Below are 23,987 nucleotides of genomic sequence, written 5' to 3'. Positions count from 1 at the left end.
TATGCTGCAAACCTTAAGGGATAGACAATTGTTTGCCAAGTTTAATACCATCAATTGAACAAGGTGACCATTAAGAACAAATATCTGAACCCTAGAATAAATGATCTATTCAACCAATTTGAAGGGGAAAGTCATTTTTCAAAGATTGATATCTAATATGGTTATCATCCATTAAGGGAAAGGGAGTGTGACATTTCCAAGATGACATTTCGAATGAGATATGGTCACTTTGAGTTTTTGGTGATGTCGTTTGGATTAATGAATTCATCAATAGTGTTCATCGATCTAATGTACAGGGTGTTCAAACCCTACCTTGATACTTTTATAGTGGTATTCATTGATGATATCTTGATTTACTCTTTTGGTGAGTAAGAACATAAGGGTCATTTAAGAATTATGCTGCAAACCTTAAGGGATAGACAATTGTTTGCCAAGTTTAATAAATGTAAATTTTGGTTGAAGGAGGTGGCTTTGCTTGGTCACATAGTGTCTGGAGAAGGAATCAAGGTTAATCCTAAGAACACAGAGGCGGTAAAAAATTGGACTAGACCATTGACTTCCTCAAACATTAGGAGATTTTTCGGTCTATCCGAGTATTATAGAAGGTTTGTCGAAGGGTTATCTTCCATCTCATCTCCTTTGACAAAATTGACCTAAAAGAAGGCAAAGTTACTATGGACGGACGAGTGTGAAAGGATTTTCCAAACTTTAAAAGATCCACTTACTTTTGCTCTTATTTTGACTTTACCGGGAGGATAGGATTGGATTGTGTCTTGATGCAAAATGGCAAGGTTATAGCCTATGCTTCTAGGAAATTGAAGGTTCACATGTGTAACTACCCTACCCATGATCTTAAGTTAGTGGTCATTGTGTTTGCCCTAAATATTTGGTGGAACTACCTCTATGGGGTACATATGGATGCATTTAATGTTCACAAAAGTCTCCACTATATGTTCACCTAGTACCTCAATCTAAGGCAAAGGAGGTGGCTTGAACTCCTCAAGGACTATGACATGAGTCTGAACTATCATTCGGGTAAAGCTAATTCTTTTGCCACTACACTTAGTAGGGTGTCTATGGGGAGTGTGGCTCATATCGATGAAGGGAAGAGGGAGTTGGTAAGGGATGTTCATCGGTAGGCTAGGTTGGGGGTGAAGTTAAGTGGTTCCGATGATAGTTGTGTGTTTGTATAAAATCAGTCCAAATAATCTTTAATAATGTTAAGTCAAAACAAGACCTTGATCCGACATTGGTGGAATTAAAGAAATTGGAGAAAGAAAAGAAAGTATAAGTCTTTTCACAAGGGGGGATAGGGTACTTCACCACCAAGGTCTGTTATGTGTTTTAGATATGGATGAATTAAGGGTTTTTATCTTGAAGGAAGCTCATAATTCTTCATACTCTATTAACCCTGATTAGAATAAAATGTACCGAGACTTAAGGGAGACCTATTGGTGGGTTGGAATAAAAAAGGACATAACAAGGTTCGTGACCGAATGCCTAAATTGCAAATAAGTTAAGGACAAACACCAAAGGCTGGGTGGACTTGCACAAGACATTGAAATCCCCACTTGAAAGTGGGAAGATGTTAAAATGGACTTTGTAGTAGTTTTGCCTCATACTCGGAAACATCATGAATCAATTTTGGTGATTATTGATAGAATGATGAAGTTGGGTCACTTTTTACCGGTCAAGACTTCTTATAGAGCCAAGGATTATGCTAAGTTTTATATTCGGGAGTTGGCGAGGTTGCATGGTGTGCCTTTTCCAATTATTTCAGATAGTGGTATCTAATTCACTTCTCATTTTTGGAAATCATTTCAAAGGGGACTTGGCACTAAGGTGAATCTAAGTACCGTATTCCATCCTCAAACCGATGTGCAATCCGAAATGAAAATTGAAACATTATAGGATATGTTAAGGGCTTTTGTTTTGGATTTCAAAGAGATTTGGGATGACCATCTACTGCTTATTAGTTCGCTTACAATAATAGATACCACTCAAGTATTGAGATGGCGCCGTTAGAGGCTTTGTATGGGAGGCAATGTAGGTTGCTGGTAGGTTGGTTAGAAATGGGTGAGATAACTTTGTTTGGTCCAAATTTGGTACTTGATGCTTTGGAAAAGGTGAGATTCATTAGATAAATGTTGAAGAAGGCTCAAAGTCGTCAAATATCCTATTGCGATACTAGGATAAGGGATCTTGAGTTTAGTGTGGATGATTGGGTATACTTGAAGGTTTTACCCATGAAGGGTGTAGATCGGTTTGGTAAAAAGGAAACGTTGAGCCCTAGATATGTGGGACCTTATTAAATCTTGATGCGAGTTGGCAAGGTTTCTTAAGAGTTGGAATTGCCATTGGAAAAGGCTATGGTTCATCTGCTATTCCATTTATCTATTTTGAGGAAATGTGTAGGTAATCCAACTTCCATTGTGCCTTTGGAGGTAGTGAATGTTTAAGAAAACTTGACCTATGAAGAGGTCCTAGTTGAAATTTTTGATCGACATGTCAAGAGATTGTATGGTAGAGGTTAGCAGGGTCCCTGATGGACAAAGAATGTTGAATTAGATTGTCACATCATACATCAACAATTTCTCTTTGGGGTTATCTCACTCTCATGTATTTCTTCCAGATCCAATCTCGTCGATTTCTTCAAAATACACTTGAATGATCCTTCACTTCAATCAATCAATGAAAATTTGAGTATCTCTTTATAATGTCCCATTTCACAAAAAATTACTTTATGTATGAAAAGATCGATTTCCCTTCCCTTTAGCATTATCATGCTTAATATGTGTTTTGGTAGAGGTTAGCATGGTCCTTGTTGTGATCGGGTGAGATTTTGGTTATTTTGAACCTTTTGAGTTGAACTATATTGAAATAGTTGACATTGGAGAATATTATCATATTCGAGTGTCAGATGGTGATTCTATCAATTCTATTGTTGGAAGACCCCATAAGTCAAAATGGGGGAAAGATTTCAAGAACATAGGTTGTATTAGCTTCTATGAATCAACCTACGATTCGTAGGTGCTTCTATGAATCGTAGGATTGACTCGGAGAAGTGATGTTGAGGTTGGGAATTGGACTAAGTGAAAAAGTGAGTCTACGAGCCAAGTTACGACTCGTAGAGAAACTTTAGAGACTCAAGTTTTGCAGGTTTTCAGGATCGGTAGGATGACTTGGGTCTACATCTTGTAACCACATTGAATACTTGTATGAATGAGTCATAGTGGTAGTTCAAAGACTCAATCCTTAGGGTACCTCAGACCCTGCAGGATGAGTCCCTTCTACGAATCGTAGAAATCTCTACCACTCATACAGATGAGTCGTAGTAAAAGACCTAACGGTCAGTTCTCAATGTTTTCTTAGACTCTGCAGAATGAGTCATTTCTATGACTCGTCGATATGTCTACAAATTGTAAGGACCATTCGTAGGGTTTTTTTGACAAGTTTTTAAGAAGGGCCTTTTCTTCCTTTTATACGTTAAATATGTAAAATGTGGTATTTTTGGGATGAAATTCACCAAATATAATGACCCTAAGTTTCCCCAAAATCCCTCATTCTAAAACTAAGTTCTAACTCACAAAAACCTCTTCTCCACAGGCTCCTCTCAAGGTCTTCTTCACCATAAGCAAATCCTAGGGTTTCCTTAAGAAAGAACAAGTCTCCTCTTCAACTTTCAAGGTCAAAATTTATCAGGTATATAGGTCTTTATCCATGGGTTATTTCATCCATGGAGCCCAACACCCTTTTCAAACAAAGTCTTTGATTTCTAGTAAGAATATCTTATGGGTTACTCTAATTCTGCTCAAAAGCATGAATCATGATTTAACCATTAATTATTGGTCTATTTCGATGCAATATGATTTCCAATGCATTGATTGAGGATTTGCAAGTGTTTTCTCTAGTTAGATCCATAAAGGTTCTTGAGATTCATGATGGGTTATTTAAATCATGATTTCAAATTTATGAACTTCATAGTTTTATGCATGATTTCATCTATATACATGTTGAAAGATTCAATTGACCTGAACCCACCTAATTTTATCTTATTTTCAATGTAGCATGATTTGAAGGTTATGGACTCCAATTAAATATTTACGAAAGCTAATGAATATGATTATGTGAGTTTTTAAATGAAAGAATGACTGTTGGTGTGTGTTACACCCCGCACTCTCGAGCGTAGAATGTCTTCTTAAGTTCCTTAGACACTATCATGTGAGATGGATAAGCTACGACACTATCAAACAACTCTAAGGAAAGAAGATTGTGATACCTCGTAAGAAGGAAGGTTGGAAATGAAGTTATAAGAATCCGAAAGGAATTGGAGGCCAAGTAATGAGTCGTAGGACTCGATTTACCTATGTAAGCTACTAACTTAGAAGTCTTACATACTTAAGCTATTGGAGTACGTACCAAGCTTGCGAAGCATGGATTACATAGGCTCTTAAAGTAAGACGAGATTACGAATCCACGAGAGAGGAAAAATATAATGGCGTGGCAGCCCAGGAGGGTGACATATGGCAGCACCTCAAGCAAGCAGGTGACCTACTTGCTTGGGGTCAAGTAAGTAACCCACCTGCTTGGGGGAGGTGGACCCCCACTGCCACGTGGCAGCACCCTATTGGCCGCATGGTTGAGGTGGCCCAATAAGGGCTTGACATGTGTCACCTTTAGGGACTGACATATGTCACTTCCTAAGGGACCATATATATGTATGTTAATGACTCTCAAGTCATTTGAAGTCCAAAGAAATCAGCCAAAGTAAAGAGAGAAAGAAGTACACAACGACAGCCATAAATTGGAAGAAATTAGGCTTTACAATTGGAAATTTGGAAGAAAAAGAAGAGAAAAATGTTAAAGGGGCAAGGAAGGATGGATACGAGTTTGGCCCTTTTGGGCGAAGAAGAAACATAAATAGCCTGCTCAATTTCAGCGTGTTTGGAGAAGTTTCGAGTTAGGCTTTGACAATCTTAGGTAAATTCGGGTAGGTTCAAAGGACGATGAGGCAAACAGGATAAGGAATAATTAAGACAAGGTATGTGAAGCTTTCTTTTGGCATGTTTTTGGCATAAGTATGTAAAGCCTATCTTGTTTCTTCTTTTGGCATGTCTTCAAGTTAAGTAATGAATGATCTGAGATTGAGGGTAAATCTAATCATAAATGCCAAGTGTAATTCAAGGTCCTCATTTACTTCTTGATGAAAGCACTCTTACAGTAATTGAACTAGGGCTTCTCAAACCTTCCATACGTTAGGAGGTGATGAGTATGTAAGGCTATCCTTCCCTTCTCTTGGCGTGTCTTAGTCCTAAATATGATGTGTATATAACATATAGGGATGAATCTGCTCACGAAGTTCCGAATATGATTCACGACCCCTACCTACTTCTGGAGGTGAAAGCTCCTATGCTAATTGAGTTAGTGCCTCTCACGGTCTCTTAGATAATAGAAGGTAGAGGGTACTTAAATCTAATTCCTTTCTCTTGGCATATCCGTGATAGAAGTACAATATGTATATCTGCGTATGCAAGTGGGGATAATCCCATTCATAAGGCCCCGAGCATACTCCTGATTCTTATCCACTGCTGAATACTAGGACCCTACGATAGGTGAATTATTGTCTCTCAAACTCCTTTGGGATAGGAAGGGACAAACAGGTGAGGCCTACCCTTTCTTTCTTTTGACATGTCTTAAAGAAAACGATACATGATACGAGTTGTAGAGTAAGTCTATTCTTAAGCTCCAAATACGCTATATGTCTCACATTCACTCCTTGGCAAGAAAACTCTCATCGTAGTTGAGCTACCTTCCCTGAACCGTCTATATGTCAATTAATAGAGGGACTTAGAGATCCTATTCCAAAGGACTCTGTGATGACAGATGTTTATGATTTCCTTAAGCCGGTTGGCATTACCATAAAATATGTCTATAATTCCTGAGACTTCACTTAAGATAGCCCTAGTGGCAGTCAAAGGGCACCTGCGATGATTATTTTCCTGATCCACAAATGATAGTTCAGTATGATTACCCTAGTGAGTCTTAGATAATGATCTACCTATATATGATGATTATGACACCGAGTCCCCTAAGGGGCCGGGTACGGTATATGATGATATAATTATAACACCGAGTCCTCTAATGGGCCGGGTATGATATGTGATGATATGATTATAACATTGAGTCCCCTAAAGGGCCGGGTACGATATATGATGATATGATGATAACACTGAGTCCCTTAATGGGCCGGGTATGGTATATAATGATATAATTATAACATCGAGACCCATACCGGGCCGAGTATGGTATGATATGTAATGATAGATATGCATGTATGTGAAAACATAATAATGTAATTATAACATATGAGACGACGCCGTATGCAATGACATGGTAACATCGAGTCCCTTAGAGGGCCGGATACAGTATATGAAGATGGTATACATGCCCTGATATTATAAGATGCAAGTATAGTGCCTTATTAACTGTTATACTTGTTCCCTACATCCCTATTTTAGTTGTTCTCTTAGTTATGATGCGTTATGCTTTATATACTCAGTACATATATCATACTGACCCCCCGTTCCCCGGGGGGCTGTGTTTCATGACTATAAGTACAGATGTTCATTCTGGAGATCCGTTAGATTAGGAGTTCCTCTCAGCTATGTCAGAAGTACTTCACTGTTCTAGAGCCTAATTTTTGATACTGGTCACTTAATGTATATGTTTGTACATTCAGGGGTATGACGGGGGCCCTGTTCCGCCATATGTTATTGTTACTATTCTTAGAGGTCTGTAGACATATGGATGTGGGATGTTTGTGAGTTCGTTTTGATTGTGCCTATACGACATTTTGTGAATATAGTTATGTTACAGCAGCCTTGTCGGCTTGCATTCCCTTATGTGCTATGAAACGAGTGACAAAGGCCACACATATACAAAAAAGTTTTAACTCATTAGGGTTTTTGCGAGTAGTATCACCTTGTTCATAGTTCAGTATGACTATAACTGATAGGTAGGTATACGGGGGTCCAGGTCGGACCCCAGTTGCGACGTACGTGGTTGGGTCGTGATAGTGTGGGAGCCTTCTATCATGACCCAAGCCTAGGGCTTAGAAGTTACATGGAGAATTAGGAACCTGAAAGTACCTCAAACAAGCCTCTTAGGATTCTTTTAGCCTTTCATAGGTAATGACAATAAATAAATAAGCAGAAATCATAATAGTAAATCTTCAACTTACATATGTCCAACAATACCTCTAAATTTAGATTTAATGGAGCTAAGACAAGTCCCTAGCTCACCCTTAATCATAATAGAAAGAAATGCCATAGTAAGTGTCTAAAGATCTCAACATATCATAAGCTAGAAAGATAAAGGAGTATTGTTACTGGAATATGGGAACTTACCAAAAGCAGTCTTCAAATGAAATTTCAACTAGCCACGTGGAGTAGAACGAGGAGGAGCACCGTTCCCTACATTGTGATATCATGTAGGAAAAAGAGTATGCGTTAGTACTTTGAATGTACTAAGTATGTAAGCATTCATGAACATTGAGGAAACATTAACACATTTATGTACTATGAAACATAATGCAATGAATGCATAATCAATCATATAGATATCATTTAAAACATTTATTTTGTGGGAAAATGATCACAACCGACATTTAAGATCGTGAGATCTATTACATGGAATCTAACATATCTCCCAACGTTGGCCGAAGAGACTACTTGTCGGGTAGAATTCTGTAAACTTCATTCATTTCCTTTACTTTAACTTTAAGGGCTATTTTTGGATCCATTAGCCTAAGCCTACAAGGGCTCCTATGTTGGCACATAGTTAATGAGACAAGGGGTTGCTACTAGGATTCCCTTACTGAATTCCACCTCAATGACCTATTCGGTGCTAAGTTAATCCCATGAAATAGTTTAATACTTTAAAATATTCATAGCATATCGTTTGAGAATTCAAAACATCATTTTTCGTAGAATAACTCATTAAAATCTTTAGGCATTCAAAAATGCAAGAATTGTCCTGGTAGCATAAAGAATCCATCATTCATAGCATTTCATCGTTCTTTTATTTTGTAAGACTCCCTTTTTGATCATAGACATTGCTTTCATAAATATTCATTTGGAGTCAAAACTTTCAAGACAAACTTCATTGAAAACATGGTAAAACTAGGTGGGTTTAAATCACTTCAACTTTCAAACTTATATGTAAATGAAATTATGCATAAATACTTTGAAATTCATTTATTAAAAATCATACTTTAAAAAACTCACCATGAATTTGAAGAACCTTTAAAGAAATAAATAGCGAAATTACTTGCAAACCATTAATTCATACATATAAAATAATTTTTTTCAAAATAGATCAATAATCATTAGTTTAACCATGATTCATTCTATTAAGTAGAAATAAGAATTACCCATAAGAAAATATTATTTGAAATCAAGAAATTTAGTTGAAAGTTTTTTGGACTACATGGGTGGAAGAAATCATGGATAAAACCCACATAACATAGAGTAAAACTTAAAAAAATAAACATAAGTTATCATATAATCAAAATACTTTAGGCATGAGAGTGGAATGAATATTCTCATTGAAGTCTTACATAGCTAATATAAGATAGGTAATTAAACTTCAAATACTTAATAATCTACGCATTTGGAATCATAATATGAAAACCCATAAAGTTTCATATTTGAATTAAATAGAAGACTTTGATAATTCATTTGGGCTTAATGAATGAAAGTATCCATGAATCAATACATACATACCTTAGAGTAAAGCTTAAAGAAAATTAAATAAAATTTATCATATAATAAAAATACTTTAGACATGATAGTGGAAGGAATACTCTTATTGAAGCCTTACATATCTGGAATTCGAAGCGTTACTCAGAATCGAAGGACTTAATTAACACTCTTGAATCCTAGCATTTTCTCCTTACCGGAGAGTTTTGTGTACTACCCAGAATATATGAATCACTGGAATAGTATTTCTACACTACTAAGAACTAAAACTATATTTTTAGAATGAGTAAAGGAGTGTATAAAGAGAAGAGTTGCTTGAGAAAGTTTGATGAACAAAATAATGAAATAAGGTAGGTATTTATAGGTGTGAAGGAGGTACCTAACAATAATTAAAATAATTATAAAGAAAAATCTGAAAAATTAATGGAAGATTGTGATGTCATGGGTTATGTCAAATGGAGGACTATTAATGTCATGAGTGATGTCAAATGGATCTAAATCTTTCCATGGTTGGTGAGATGAACCTTCTTTTAATAAAATACCCTATGTCAGAGCTATATTTGAAAAAGATAACTTTCTCAATTGGAACATCATATACAACATTTTTAGAGGTGTTACATTATCTCTCCCTTGGGAATATTTGTCTACGAAAGAGGAAAGACTTAGATTGAGTAGAGTAGAGTGTAAACCAACAACCCATCATTAATGCAATAGTGGAATTTAAATCATCATTTGAAACATATTTCATAAGTTTGCAACCATATGACAAGAAAAGTTGAAATGCAAGGATTTCAAGTAATTGAGCAAGGACAACTTAATATCTTAGGTTTAGGTAGAGGAAAAAAGATGAGGGTATCGCTTAATCATATCCGCTTCCGCTTCCCATTTAGCACTTTTGATTTGTTGATTCCTCTAAAGGAATTTAACAGATGCAACTTCCTTTTTCCTCAATCTCTTAACTTGCCGGTCCAAAATTTCAACCGGAAGTTCTTCATAGGTCAAGTTCTCTTCAACATTCACTAATCTCAAAGGAACAATGGAACTACGATCACCCACACATTTTCTCAACATAGACACATGGAACACCAGAAGAACCATGGCCATTTCCAATAGCAACTCCAACTCATATGCAACCTTGCCAACACGTCTCCCGTTTCTATAACGCCCTACATACATAGGGCTCAATTTCCTTTTCTTACCAAATCGAACTACACCCTTCATGGGTGAAACCTTCAGATACACCCAATCATCCACATTAAACTCAAGATCCCTTTTTCTAGTGTCAGAATATGACTTTTAAAGACTTTGAGCTGTCTTCAACCTTTTTATAATGATCTTCACCTTCTCTAAAGCATCAAGTACCAAATCGGGGCCCAATAAGTTCATCTCACCAACTTCAAACCAACCAATCAATCAGGGCCTAACAATTTCATCTTACCTACTTCAAACCAACCAATTGGGGATCTACATCATCTCTCATACAAAGCCTCAAATGGCGTCATCTTAATACTTGAGTGGTAACTATTATTATAGGCAAATTCAATGATAAGTAGACGATCATCCCAATTTCATTTAAAATCAAACACACAAGCCCTTAACATATCCTCTAGTATTTGAGTCATCCTTTCGGCTTGCCCATCCATTTGAGGATGGAATGTGGTGCTCAATTTTAACTTAGTACTGAGGCCCTTTGGAAATGATCTCCAAAAGTGAGAAGTGAATTGAGTAACACAATCTGAAATAATGGATAACAGCACACCATGCAACCTCACCAACTCCTAAATATATAACTTGGCATAGTCTTTGGCACTATAAGAAGTCTTAACCAGTGGGAAGTGAGATGACTTAGTCATTCTATCAACAATTGCCCAAATTGAATCATGATGCTTCCGGACACGAACCTTGCTATGTCCTTTTTCATTCTACCCTACCAATAGAATTCTTTTAAGTCTCGGTATATTTTTGTCAACCTGGGATGAATGGAGTATATAGAGTTATGAGCCTCTATCAAGATCAAACTCATTAGACCATCAACATTTGGAACGTATAGATGAACTTGGTTGTATAGCACCCCATATCCCCCTTGGGAAAAGACCTCTATCTTCTTTTCCTTCACCAACTTCTTTAACTACATTAACGTTGGGTCAATATATTACTTTGATTTAACATGCACCACCAAAGAGGATTCGGACTTATTAAGAACAACCATACCACCATCATCAGTACCACACAACTTCACCCCTAATCTAGCTAATCAGAGAACATCTTTCACCAACTCTCTCTTCCCTTCATCCACGTGGGCCACACTCCCCATAGACACTTTACTAAGTACATCGACAACCACATTAACTTTACCTGGATGGTAGTGCACACTCATATCATAGTCCTAAAGGATTTCTAGCCACATCATTTCCTTATATTAAGGACCTTTTGGGTGAACACATATTGAAGACTTTTATGATCTGTATACACATTCACATGCACCCCATAAAGGTAATGCCTTCAAATCTTCAGAGCAAAAACTACGGCTGCCAATTCAAGGTCATGGGTAGGGTAGTTACTCTCATTCACCTTTAATTGTCTAGAAGAATAAGCTATGACCTTGTCATTTTTCATTAAGACACAACCTAAACAAATCTTTGCAGCATCACAATAAACTACAAACCTTTCTAATCCTTCTGGTAGAATCACAATAGGAGCGGAGGTAAGTCAATATTTTAAGGTATAAAAACTCTTCTCACAATCATCCATCCATATGAATTTGACTTTCTTTTGGGTCAATTTCGTCATAGGAAATGAGATAGAAGAAAACCCTTCGACGAACCTTCTATAGTACCCGACTAGAACCAAAAACCTCCTAATATTTAAAGGAGACAAAGGTCTAGGCTAATTCTTGACTGCCTTCATTTTCATAGGATCAACCTTGATCCCATCATCGGACACTATGTGACCAACAAATGCCACCTCCTTCAACCAAAATTCATACTTACTAAATTTTGTAAACAATTGCCTATCCCTCAACGTTTGAAGCACAACTCTCAAGTGATTTTTATGTTCTTCCTCACCCCGAGAGTAAATCAAAATATCATCAATAAATACCACCACAAAAGTATCAAGGTAAGGTTTGAACACCCTATTAATCAAGTCCATGCATGTCGCCGACAGATTCTTCAACCCAAAACTCATCACCACAAACTTGAAGTTACCATACCTTATTTAAAAAGCCATTTTGGGAATGTCACACTTGCTCACCCATAGTTGGTGATAGCCGGACCGAAGGTCGATCTTGGAGAAGTGACTTGCCCCTTCCAATTGATCAAAGAAGTCACCTATTCTAGGGAGTGGGTACTTGTTATTAATAGTCATCTTATTTAATTACCGGTAGTCTATGCACATTCAAAGCAACCCATCCTTCTTTCTCACAAATAACATGGAAGCACCCCATGGCGAAATACTTGGTTTTATGAACCCCTTTTCTAACAAGCCCTTTAATTATTCCTTCAACTCTTTCAATTCTGTTGGGGCCATCCAGTAAGGAGGAATAGTGATAGGTTTGGTATCGAGAAACAGATCGATACTAAAATAAACTTCCCTTTTGGGAGGGACACCGAGAAGGTCATCGAGATAGACATCGGGGAACTCATTGACTATGGGAACCGACTCAAGAGGAGGACTTTCAGAGTTGACATCCCTAACCCTCCCAATATGGTAAATACAACCCTTAGAAATCATTTTTCAGGCCTTAAGATAAGAAATGAACTTACCCTTTACCACTGAAAAATGACCCTCCTATTCAATAACGGACTCATTTGGAAATTGGAACTTGACTCGACGAGTCCTACAATATATGAAAGCATAAGATGCATGTAACTAATCCATCCTAAGAATGACATCGAAATCTACCATGTCAAGCTCAATGAGATCACAAGGACTAACTTTATGCAAGATAGACATGGGACAACCCTTATAGACCTTTCTAACAATAACCAACTCATCAACGAAGGTAGATACCAAATAGAGCTCTAATAACATTTTGGGTAACACATCAAACCCATTAGCAAGGAATGGATTAACAAATGATAAATTTTCACCCGAATCTAATAGTGCATACACATCAAAAGCAAAGACCTTTAACATACCAGTAATGACATTGGGTGTGCCCTCAACCTCTTGTCTCCCATGAAAGGCATAAAAGTGGTTGGTGCATTGGACACCTCCTTGGGCTTGTTGACCATGAGCAATTTGTCCTTGAGGCCTACCACCACCACCTCTACAATCCCTAGAATGGTGGCCCATCTTTCCACACTTAAATCATGCATTGGAGCTGGCTAAGCATTCCCTTTTGTGAGTCCATTCACACTTCTTCCAAGCGGGGAAAGTTTGAGCACCAACATTCTCTCTTGGAACCATTGGTTTAGCACACTTGTCCTTGTTGAACCTTGGAGGAGTAGTATTGCTAGAACCTTGTCCCACAAACTATTTCCCACCTTGGCCTTTGCCATTGTTACCATAACTATATCTTTAAGGGTGAAACCCTCCACCATCCACTCTAGCCTTTTTGAAGCCTCTTGATCTCTTTGTCAGCTTCTCTTCTTTAATTTGTTCTTCGTAAGTCATTAGCAAAGAGATGTCCATATCCTTGACCAACATGGCCATTTTGCACTTCTTGGATACCAAGCTTGAGACACCAAAAATAAACTTGCTCATCCTAGCTCTTGGGTCAGAGACCATGAAGGGAGCATACTTTGACAACTTAGTGAATTTGAGAGAATACTCCCTCACACTCATACTCCCTTGATGGAGGTTGATAAACTCTTAGATTTTGGCCTCACTTAGCTCCAATGGGAAGAAGCGGTCTAGGAAGGCACCTTTGAACTCTTCCCATCCTATCATCCCCATTTCTTCATCCCTCTAAACAACACGTTGTTCATACCACACTCGAGACACACCTTTGAGTTGATAGGCCACTAGCTCAGCCTTCTCATTCTGTGGCACACCTATGATAGCCATAATTTGGTAGAGCTCATCAAAAAGCTCCATAGGATCCTCATCTAGTTTAGAACCATCAAACTCGGGTGGATTCATCCTTTGGAAATCCTAGAGTTCGGATTTTTCATTTGGGGAGGAGGAACACATTGATGCCCTTGGTTGTCTATGACTTGAGTCAACAATGTAATGATATTGCAAAACTCGGCTTAGGTTACCCCTTCCTCATGATGTGGGGCATTGGGAATCGGAGGATCTTGGTCCTTCTTATCAACCCTTTCTCTTGGAGGTTCTATTCCATGAGTCATTATCTAGAAAATACAAAATGGGTCATTAGTTAAAGGAAAGCTTAGGAAACTCTAAGGCACGACATAAATTTGAAAAAAGTGAAAACTTTTCTAAACCTCCCATAGTCTCCTATTCATAGTTATGGCATACTTCACAACCATGAACATGATTTATGAAATCCAATTAAATATTTACGAAAGCTAATCAATATGATTATGGGAGTCTTTAACTGATAGAATAAATGTTTGTGTGGGAGCCTTCTGTCACGACCCAAGCCTAGGGCTTAGACGTGACATGGCGAATGAGGAACCCGAAAGTACCTACCTCAAACAAGCCTCTTAGAATTCTTTTAGCCTTTCATAGGTAATGGCAATAAATAAACAAGAAGAAATTATAATAGTAAATCTTCAACTTACATATATCTAATAATACCTCTAACTTTTAGATTTAATGGGGCTAAGACAAGTCCCTAGCTCACCCTCAATTATAATAGAAAAAAATGCCATAGTAAGTGTCTAAAGATCTCAACATATCATAACCTAGAAAGATAAAAGAGTATTGTTCCTGGAACATGGGAACTCACCAAATGTAGTCTTCAAATGAAATCTTAACTAACCACGTGGAGGAGAACGAGGAGGAGCACTGGTACCTACATGGTGATATTATATAGGCAAAAGAGTATGTGTTAATACTTTGAATATATTAAGTATGTAAGCATGCATGAATATTGAGGAAACATTAAAACATTTATATAATATGAAACATAATGCAATGATTGCATAATCAATCATATAGATATCCTTTAAAACATTAATTTTATGGGAAAATGATAATAACCAACATTTAAGACCTGAGAGCTATTACGTGGAATCCAACATAACCCTCTACATTGGCCGGCAAGACTACTTGCCGGGTAAAACTCTGTCAACTTCATTCATTTCTTTAACTTTAACTTGAAGGGTTATTTGTGGATCCATTAGCCTAAGCCTAAAAGAGCTCTTATGTTCGCACATAGTTAATGAGATAAGGGGTTACTACTAGGATTTTCTTACTGAATCCCACCTCAATGACCCATTCGGTGCTAAGTCAATCCCATGGAATAGTTTAATACTTCAAATTATTCATAGCATATAGCTGAGACTTCAAAATATCATATTCGGTGGAATAGCTTATTAAAATCTTTAGTTATTCAAAGATGCAAAAATTGTCCTAATAGCATAAAGAATCTATTATTTATAGCATTTCATCATTCTTTTATTTTGTAAAACTCCCTTTTTGATCATAGACATTGCTTTCACAAACATTCATTTGGAGTCAAAACTTTCAAGTAATACTCTTATTGAATCCTTACATACCTAGAACCTGAAGCATTACTCAGAATTGGAGGACTTAATAAACACTCTTGAATCCTAATATTGTTTCCTCGCCAGAGCATTTTGTGTACTACCCAGAGTATATGCATCACCGGAATAGTATTTCTACACTACTAAGAACTAAAACTATATTTTGAGAATGAGTAAAGAGTGTATAGAGAGAAGAGTTGCTTGAGAAATCTTGATGAAAAAATGATGAAATAAGGTGGATATTTATAGGTGTGAAGGAGGTACCTAACAATAATTAAAATAATTATAAAGAAAAATCTGAAAAGTTAATGGAAGATTGTGATGTCATGGATTATGTCAACTGAAGGACTATTGATGTCATTGGTGATGTCAAATGGATCTAGATCTTTCATTGTTGGTGAGATGAACCTTCTTTTAATGAAATACCCTTTTTCGGAGCTACATTTGAAAAAGATAACTTCCTTATTAGGATTTGGTGTATATATGAATTGTTTCTCTAGAAGTCTACTTTTATGTCATTCAAGAATCAACTGATTTAGAGCATCCTATATGTTATACCCCGTACTTTGGTACCTTAGAACGCTTCTTAAGCTTCTTAAGTTTTTGAGAAGGATCTTAAGTTTCTTAGAAGTCATCATGTGAGTCGGATAGTCTATAACTCTATCAAACAAATCTAAGTAGGGGAGAATGAGATACCCCAATAATAGGGAAGATTGGAAATAGGGTTGAAAAAATTCTAAAGGAGTTGGAGGCTGAGAAATGAGTCGTAGGAATCGATTGACTCGCGTAAGCAACCAACTGGGAGGTCTTACATACTTAAGCTACTCGAGTGCATGTTGAGATTAAGTAGCAAGGAATACATAGGCTCTTAAAGTGTGACGACATTTCAAACCTAGGAAGAGAAATAAGGAAACAACGCACCTACTTGAAGCAAGTATGTGACTCACCTACTTGACACATGGTAGCATGTGATAGGTACATGTGGCAGCACATGAAAGTGACACATGGCAATAGGTGACACACCTTGGGGTAGACCCCATGCTGCCATATCACAGCATATGATTAGCTACATGGCGTGAAGTGGTGCCCTAGAGGCACGGCACCCCTAGGGGATGCCACATGTCAACTCTTAAGGTACTATATATATATGTATATTGATGACTAGCCTTTCATTTTTCAGCATCATACACTTAGAAATTAAAAGATAAGTTGAGAGAAAATCCTAGAAGAAGAGAGAAGAGAGCTACGGGTTCCCTCCAAAGCAAGGTGAGGTTTCGATTTCACTCCGTGAATAAATTTTTTAAGGTATATTACGGTGATATGACGATGTTTAACAACGAAAAATTTATGGTTAGGACAAAGAGGAGGTTTTTGTTCTTGTTAACAGACCCGTTTTTGAATTGTATTGCTGTTAGGCTTTGTTTCAAGATGTTTTGGAAAGCTATTTAATAGGTCTATAACTTTCATTTGACTCTAAAACCCATTTTTGATTTTATATTCTCGAAAAAGGGTCTGAAGTATGGAGAAGGTGCTGCCCAAATTTTATTTTGGAAATCCTACATGGATTGTTGTTGGTATATTTTGCATATCTTTTTGTAAAATTTTTTTATAAGGGTGATTCAAAATTGTATGGGTCCCAAAGACAAATGTCTATAACTTTCATTGAGGCCACAAATCCTGTTTCGCTCAATTACCCCTTTGAAACTAAGCGACAATACAGGACAGTAGGCTGTCCAGAATTCACATTTTAATAGTTTTGGCAAGTTTTGGCCAATTTCGGGTAAGGTAAGGTCTTTAATTTCCATTTAGAGGTTATGGTGTTGGTAGGAAGTGTATTATATGTTGTGTAAGTGGATGGAAATGTGAAAATGTCATAAAAATGCTTGATGTTGGAAACAATCAAAAATGGAATTCGTTATACTTAAATTGTAGTCAAAATGAGGCATTATGCGTGTGGGGTGATAATGCATGTGTGTGGTGGTGTGTTGAAGGGCCTAAAAGTATTCTAAAATAGGTTTGGGAGCAGCTGGTTGCATCCACATGACCCTTCGCTTCGTACGGTTAAAGGTTTTAAAAAATAGAGACTAGAAACCCTATTTTGGATATCGTAACTTTGAGCGAGTCGTTTGGAGTTTGTATCATGTAATGTTAATGTGAATTGCTTGTATATATGCTGAAGGGTGTTGTTGTCAGTTGACTGTAGTGATTAGGGACATAATTGGAAATTTGGATAGGGCATGTTATAGAGGAGATGCTGCCCGAATTATATTAACTTCTTAACTAACTAATAGACTAGTCGAGACTAGTCGAGACTAGTCGAGGAAGGCGAATAAGGAATTGGTTCCTACGGATAGTTGGTTACAAAATTAAAAGCTGGAAAGTCAAAGATTATTGATACTAGTATTACCTTCGTGTTAAATAGGATTACAGGACGATGAGGCAAGCCGGGTTCAAAGCAATCGATAAGAGGTATGTGAAGCATTCTCTTGGCATGTTTCTAGCATAAGTATGTAAATCTATTCTTCTTTCTTTCTGGCATGTATTAGATATTAGTTACGAATGGTTTGTATATGAGACATGGGGATAATTACATTCATAAATGTAATACAGGTAAAGCATCTCTTTCCCTTCTTTTGGCATGTCGTAGTTTTAAGTGTGATGTGTATATGAAATATGAGGATACACCTACTCAGAAAGATTTGAATATGAATCACGACTCCTACCTACCAATTGAGGTGAGGGCTCTTATGCTAATTAAGCTAGTGCCTCCCACTATCTCCTCGATGATGAAACATAGAGGGTATGTAAAGCTATATCCTTCCTCTTGGAATATCCTTAATAGAAGTGCAATATGTATATATGTGTGTGCTAGTTGAGGATGATCCTATGCACAAATCCCTGAGCATACTTCCAGACTCCTATCTACCTCCGGATACTAAAATTCCGACAATAGTTGAGTTATTATCTCTCAAACTCCTATAGGGTGGGAAGTGATAAATATGTCAAGCCTATCCCTTCCTCTTTTCGACCTGGATCAAGGATAGATGATATATGACACGAGCTCTAGAGAAATTCTATTTTTTAGCTCTGAATATGATTCATGTCTCTTACTCACTTCTAGGTGTCAAACTCTTAAAGTAGTAGAGCTACCTTCCCTGAACCGTCTATATGTCTATTAGTAGTGGGATGTAAAGCTCCCTTCTTAAAGACTCTGGGATGAAATATGTCCCTGATTTCCTTAAGCAGGTTGGCATTACCCTAAAATATGTCTACAACTCTTGTGACTTCACTTAATGTAGCCCTAGGGGCACTCAATGGGCACCGGAGATGATTATTATTCTAATCCACGAATAATAGTCTGTATGACTACCTTATTAAGTTTCAAATAATGATCCACCTGTGTGTGGATGATAATGACACCGAGTCCCATAAAAGGTCAGGTACTGTATATGATAATGATACTGAGTCCTATAAAGGGTCGGGTACAGTATATGATAATGATATCGAGTCCCATAAAGGGCCAAGTACGGTATATGATAATGACACTGAGTCCTAGAAAGGGCCGGGTACAGTATATGATGATTATTACATCGAGTCCCCTAGTGGACCGGGTATGGTATATAATGATATAATTATAACACTGAGACCCATAATGGTTCGGGTATGGTATGATAAGATATGATGGTATAAGAGGGTAACGGTAGGATATAGATGCATATTACTCTCTTGACTTAGTCCCTCACTAAAAGGCCGGATATGATAGATAGGAATGCACATGAAAACATAATGATGTATTAGTAACGTATGAGATAATACCGTATATGATTTATGATGATGTATACCAAGATAAGGTGACACCAGTCCTACTACGGGCCGTATACGGTATATAAGGATGATGTACATGCCCTCATTATATAAGGTGCAGGTATAGTGCTTTACTAACTGTTACACACTTGTGTCCTGCATCCTTATTTTAGTTGTTGTCTTAATTACGATTTTTATTCTTTATATACTCAGTACATGTGTTGTATTGACCACCTTTCTTCGGGAGGCTACATTTTATGCCAGCAGGTATAGGTACATATATTGGGAATCTGCCAGCTTAGGATTTCCACTAAGCTATGTTGGAAGTGCTCCACCATTCCGAAGCCTAGCTTTTGGTGATGATATTTTAAAGTACATATTGGTTTATTCAGGGGTACGGCGGGGGCCTTGTCCCGCCATATGATACCATTATGGCCCATGGTTTGGATCATGACAGAAGTGGTATCAGAGTAGTTCGTTCTCAGAGTATCTATAGACCGTGTCTAGTAGAGTCTTGATTATCGATGTGTTGCATGCCACATGTATAAATAGGAGGCTACAGGATATTTAGGATATTTCCTTTCTTTCATATCTAAGGTCGTGAGATAGATCTGAGTCATAGGAAGTGGAATTCCTTATACTAACCTCTGATTTTAGATGAAAGACAACATCAATAGAAGAAAATGACTGACGATATGGGAAGTTACAAAGCAAGCAGGTAAACCAAGTCACGACAGAGGTGTGCCAAGTAAGGTATAGAAATACGATTGACATGTAAAGTCAGAAATTGAAAGGAAAGGTGGATGGAAAGACTAACAGGCATAGTTCGAGTTATACATGTAAGGTAAGTCCATCATTTTATACTATTATTTATATTGGGCGCCCTGTGAGGCTGTAATATGATGTGATATGATACGTATATATGTATCTTTATGTGTGATGGCCTTGTGAGGCATGTTGGTATTTTCTGCATGCAGGTTTGAGATAGTAAGAAATACAGAGGAAATTCTGCCCAAATTTTCCAAAAACATAGAAAGAGAATGAGATATAGGGCTGTAGCATGTCTTGAAAGGTTGTGCCCACAATAATGATGAAATTTGGATAAACCACGAGTATGGCTAAACTCGAGAAATAAGTTGATTGTTGAATTGATGGCAATAAAAACTAGGAGGTCGATATTAATATGGTAAACCGAAGTTGGAAAAGACTTGTGACCCTAAGAAGATGATTTAAGGAAGACTGATAGATCTGGATAGAAAGATATATTATGGTACTGACTGAATTGATATTGTGATATATATGTAACAAAAAAAGAAAAGGATGAGAAATCTCATCTATAGGGAAATAGGAGAAAACTTGAGGGTAAGTAAGAGAAGCGAAAGCAAGTGTGACAAACTAGACTATGAGTGCGCGCCGGTATAGTGAAATGTATAAAGCAAAATAAGTTAAGTGAAAGACAAAAAAGCATAGAGAGAATGGATAAGAAAGACTTACACAGATTTATAAAGAATGTTCAGAATAAAAGGTCAAGTGGTATCTACTAAAATAAGGCTAGTATTATGATGAAGCTTGAAACACGAATCATCAAAGTATACGTGCTCTCGAGTGGAGAATTTGAACCAATTATGAGCACGAGCTAATTACTAATCGGGATGAATGGAATGTGGCTTTGAATACACTGCTACATTAAGGATATTACTCGAGTACCAGTGTTCAAGACTGGAGTTGGTACTGTAAATTAAGGATTCTAAGCGCCTCATGATTGTATTACGGTTTCATACATGGGTAACCCAAAGTATAGGGAATGTAAAGGAATATATGGAAATAACACAGTATACTGAATAGGTTAGAAAGGACTCCTATGCATTTGGAAAGTTAGAAATAAACACACAATGACATGAATACACCCTAAAGGGGGGAAGTGGATAAGAGAAATACAAGCATAAGAGAAAATCAACTGACTCTATCATGTGTACATGGGAATGCTTAAACTTCAAATGAGACTCTACAAGGGATGGATGCAATCATACCAGCACTAACGCTCCAGATCCCATCAGAACTCCGAAGTTAAGCGTGCTTGGGCGAGAGTAGTACTAGGATGGGTGACCCCCTCAGAAATGAAAGAGGAAATGAAACACAAGTATCCATACCTATTCCCTATATCTATAGGTAATCCTAACCTTTGGAACTTTGATATTGATTGCGCAATAAAAGTATATGTTATGGAAATGGGATAGAGGAACTCTCCAAATAGTTAGTATAAGATCCGAAGGAAGGTTTTGGTTCACATTCGAGGACGAATGTTCTAAAGGGGGGAAGGATGTTACACCCCATACTTTGGTACCTTGGAACTCTTCTTAAGCTTCTTAAGTTTCTGGAAAGGCTCTTAAGTTTCTTAGAAGTCGTCACGTGAGTCGGATAGTCTATAATGCTATCAAACAACTCTAAGTAGGGGAGAATGAGATACCCCAATAATAGGAAAGATTGGAAATAGGGTTGAAAAAATTCTAAAGGAGTTGGAGGCCGAGAAATGAGTCGTAGGACTCGATTGACTCGCGTAAGCTACCAACTGAGAGGTCTTACATACTTAAGGTACTCGAGTACATGTTGAGATTAAGTAGCATGGAATACATAGTCTCTTAAAGTGTGACGAGATTACGAACCCACGGAAGAGAAATAAGGAAACGATGCACCTACTTGAAGCAAGTAGGTGACTCACCTATTTGACACATGGCAGCACGTGATTGGTACATGTGGCAGCACATAAAATTAATACGTGGCAGCAGGTGCCACACCATGGGGTGGACCCCACACTTCCATGTGGCAGCATATGATTGGCTACATGGCATGAGGTGGCACCCTAGAGGCTGCCACGTGTCACCCCTAGGGGATGCCACATGTCACCTCCTAAGGGACTATATATATATATATATGTATATTGATGACTAGCCTTTCAATATAAAGCATCATACACTTAGAAATTAAAAGATAAGTTGAGAGAAAAACCTAGAAAAAGAGAGAAGAGAGCTACGGGTTCCCTCCAAAGCAAGGTAAGGTGTCGATTTTGCTCCATGAATAAATTGTTTAAGGTATCCTATGGTGATATGATGGTGTTTAACAACGAAAAATTTATCGTTCGGATAAAGAGGAGGTTTTTGTTCTTGTTAACAAACTAGTTTTTGAATTGTACAACTATTAGTAATACAAGTATAACTCTTTGTGTAAGGCATCGTTGCAAGTGATTCAAGATATTTTGGAAAAATCTTTAATAGGTCTATAACTTTAATTTAGCCTCTAAAACCCAATTTTGCATTTATCTGCTCGAAAAAAGGGTGATGAAGTATGAGGGAGGTGCTGCCCAGATTTTGTTTTGGAAATCCTACACGGACTGCTGTTGGTATTTTTGGCATATCTTTTTGTAAAGATTTTCTGTAGGGGTAATTTAAAATTGTATTCGACCCTAAGACACATGTATATAAATTTCATTGAGGCCATAAATCCTGTTTCCCTCAATTTCCCCTTCGAAACTAAGTGACAATACAAGATAGTAGATTGTCCAAAATTCACGTTTTAATAGTTTTGGCGAGGTTTGGCCAATTTAAGGTAAGGTAAGGTATTTAGTTTCCATTTAGAGGTTATGGTATTTTTATGAAGTGTATTATATGTTGTGTAAGTTGCTGGAAATGGGAAAATATCATAGAAATGCTTGACGTTGGAAACAATCAAAAATGGAAGTCGTTATAGTTAAATTGTAGTCGAAATGAGGCATTCTGCATGTGGGGTGATGCTGAAGGTGTGTGGTGGTGTGTTGCAGGGACTAAAAGTATTCTAACAGATGTTTGGGAGCTTCTGGTTGCACACACAGGACCCTTCGCTTTGTACGGTTAAAGGTTTTAAAAATAGAGACTAGAAACCCTATTTTGGATATCGTAACTTTGAGTGAGTCATTTGGAGTTTGTATCGTGTAATGTTGATGTGAATTGTTTGTATATATGCTGAAGGGTGTTGTTGATGTTTGAATGTAGTGATTAGGGACATAATTGGAAATTTGGATAAGGCATGTTATAGAGGAGATGCTGCCCGAATTCTATTAACTTCTTAACTAACTAATAGACTAGTCGAGACTAGTCAAGGAAGGCAAATAAGGAATTGATTCCTATGGATAGTTGGTGAAAGAATTAAAAGCTGGAAAGTCAAAGATTATTGATACTAGTATTACCTTCGTGTTAAAAGGTTCAGAGGACGACGAGATAAGCTGGGTTCAAAGCAATCGATAAGAGGTATGTGAAGCTTTCTCTTGGCATGTTTCTGGCATAAGTATGTAAAGTTATTCTTCTTTCTTTTTGGCATGTCTTAGATATAAGTTATGAATGGTTTGTATATGAGACATGGGGATAATTCCATTCATAAATCTCCGAGTAGAGTTCATAATTTTTATCCATTTTGTGATGGTAGAACTCTTGTAATAGTTGAGCTATTGTCTTTTAAGGCTGTTATATGATAAAATGTAATGCAGGTAAAGCGTCTCTTTCCCTTATTTTTGCATGACGTAGTTTTAGGTGTGATGTGTATATGAAATGTGAGGATACACCTACTCAGAAAGATTTGAATATGACTCACGACTCTTACCTACCAATTGAGGTGAGAGCTCATATGCTAATTAAGCTAGTGCCTCCCACTATCTCCTCGATGATGAAACATAGAGGGTATGTAAAGCTATCTCCTTCCTATTGGCATATCCTTAATAGAAGTGCAATGTGTATATATGTGTATGCAAGTTGGGGATGATCCCATGCACAAATCCCCG

General features: G+C 37.3%; 1 pseudogene; it reads left to right on the top strand.

The window, feature by feature from the left end:
* The first annotated feature begins 21,196 nt into the window (after nt 1-21,196).
* LOC129883935 (5S ribosomal RNA) lies at nt 21,197-21,318 on the top strand (annotated as a pseudogene).
* The last annotated feature ends 2,669 nt before the right edge of the window (nt 21,319-23,987 follow it).

This window comes from Solanum dulcamara, chromosome 3 (genome assembly GCF_947179165.1).
Source record: "Solanum dulcamara chromosome 3, daSolDulc1.2, whole genome shotgun sequence".
Taxonomy (NCBI): domain Eukaryota; kingdom Viridiplantae; phylum Streptophyta; class Magnoliopsida; order Solanales; family Solanaceae; genus Solanum; species Solanum dulcamara.
The sequence above is the reverse complement of the archived record's forward strand: the minus strand, read 5'-3'. Positions and strand labels throughout refer to the sequence as shown.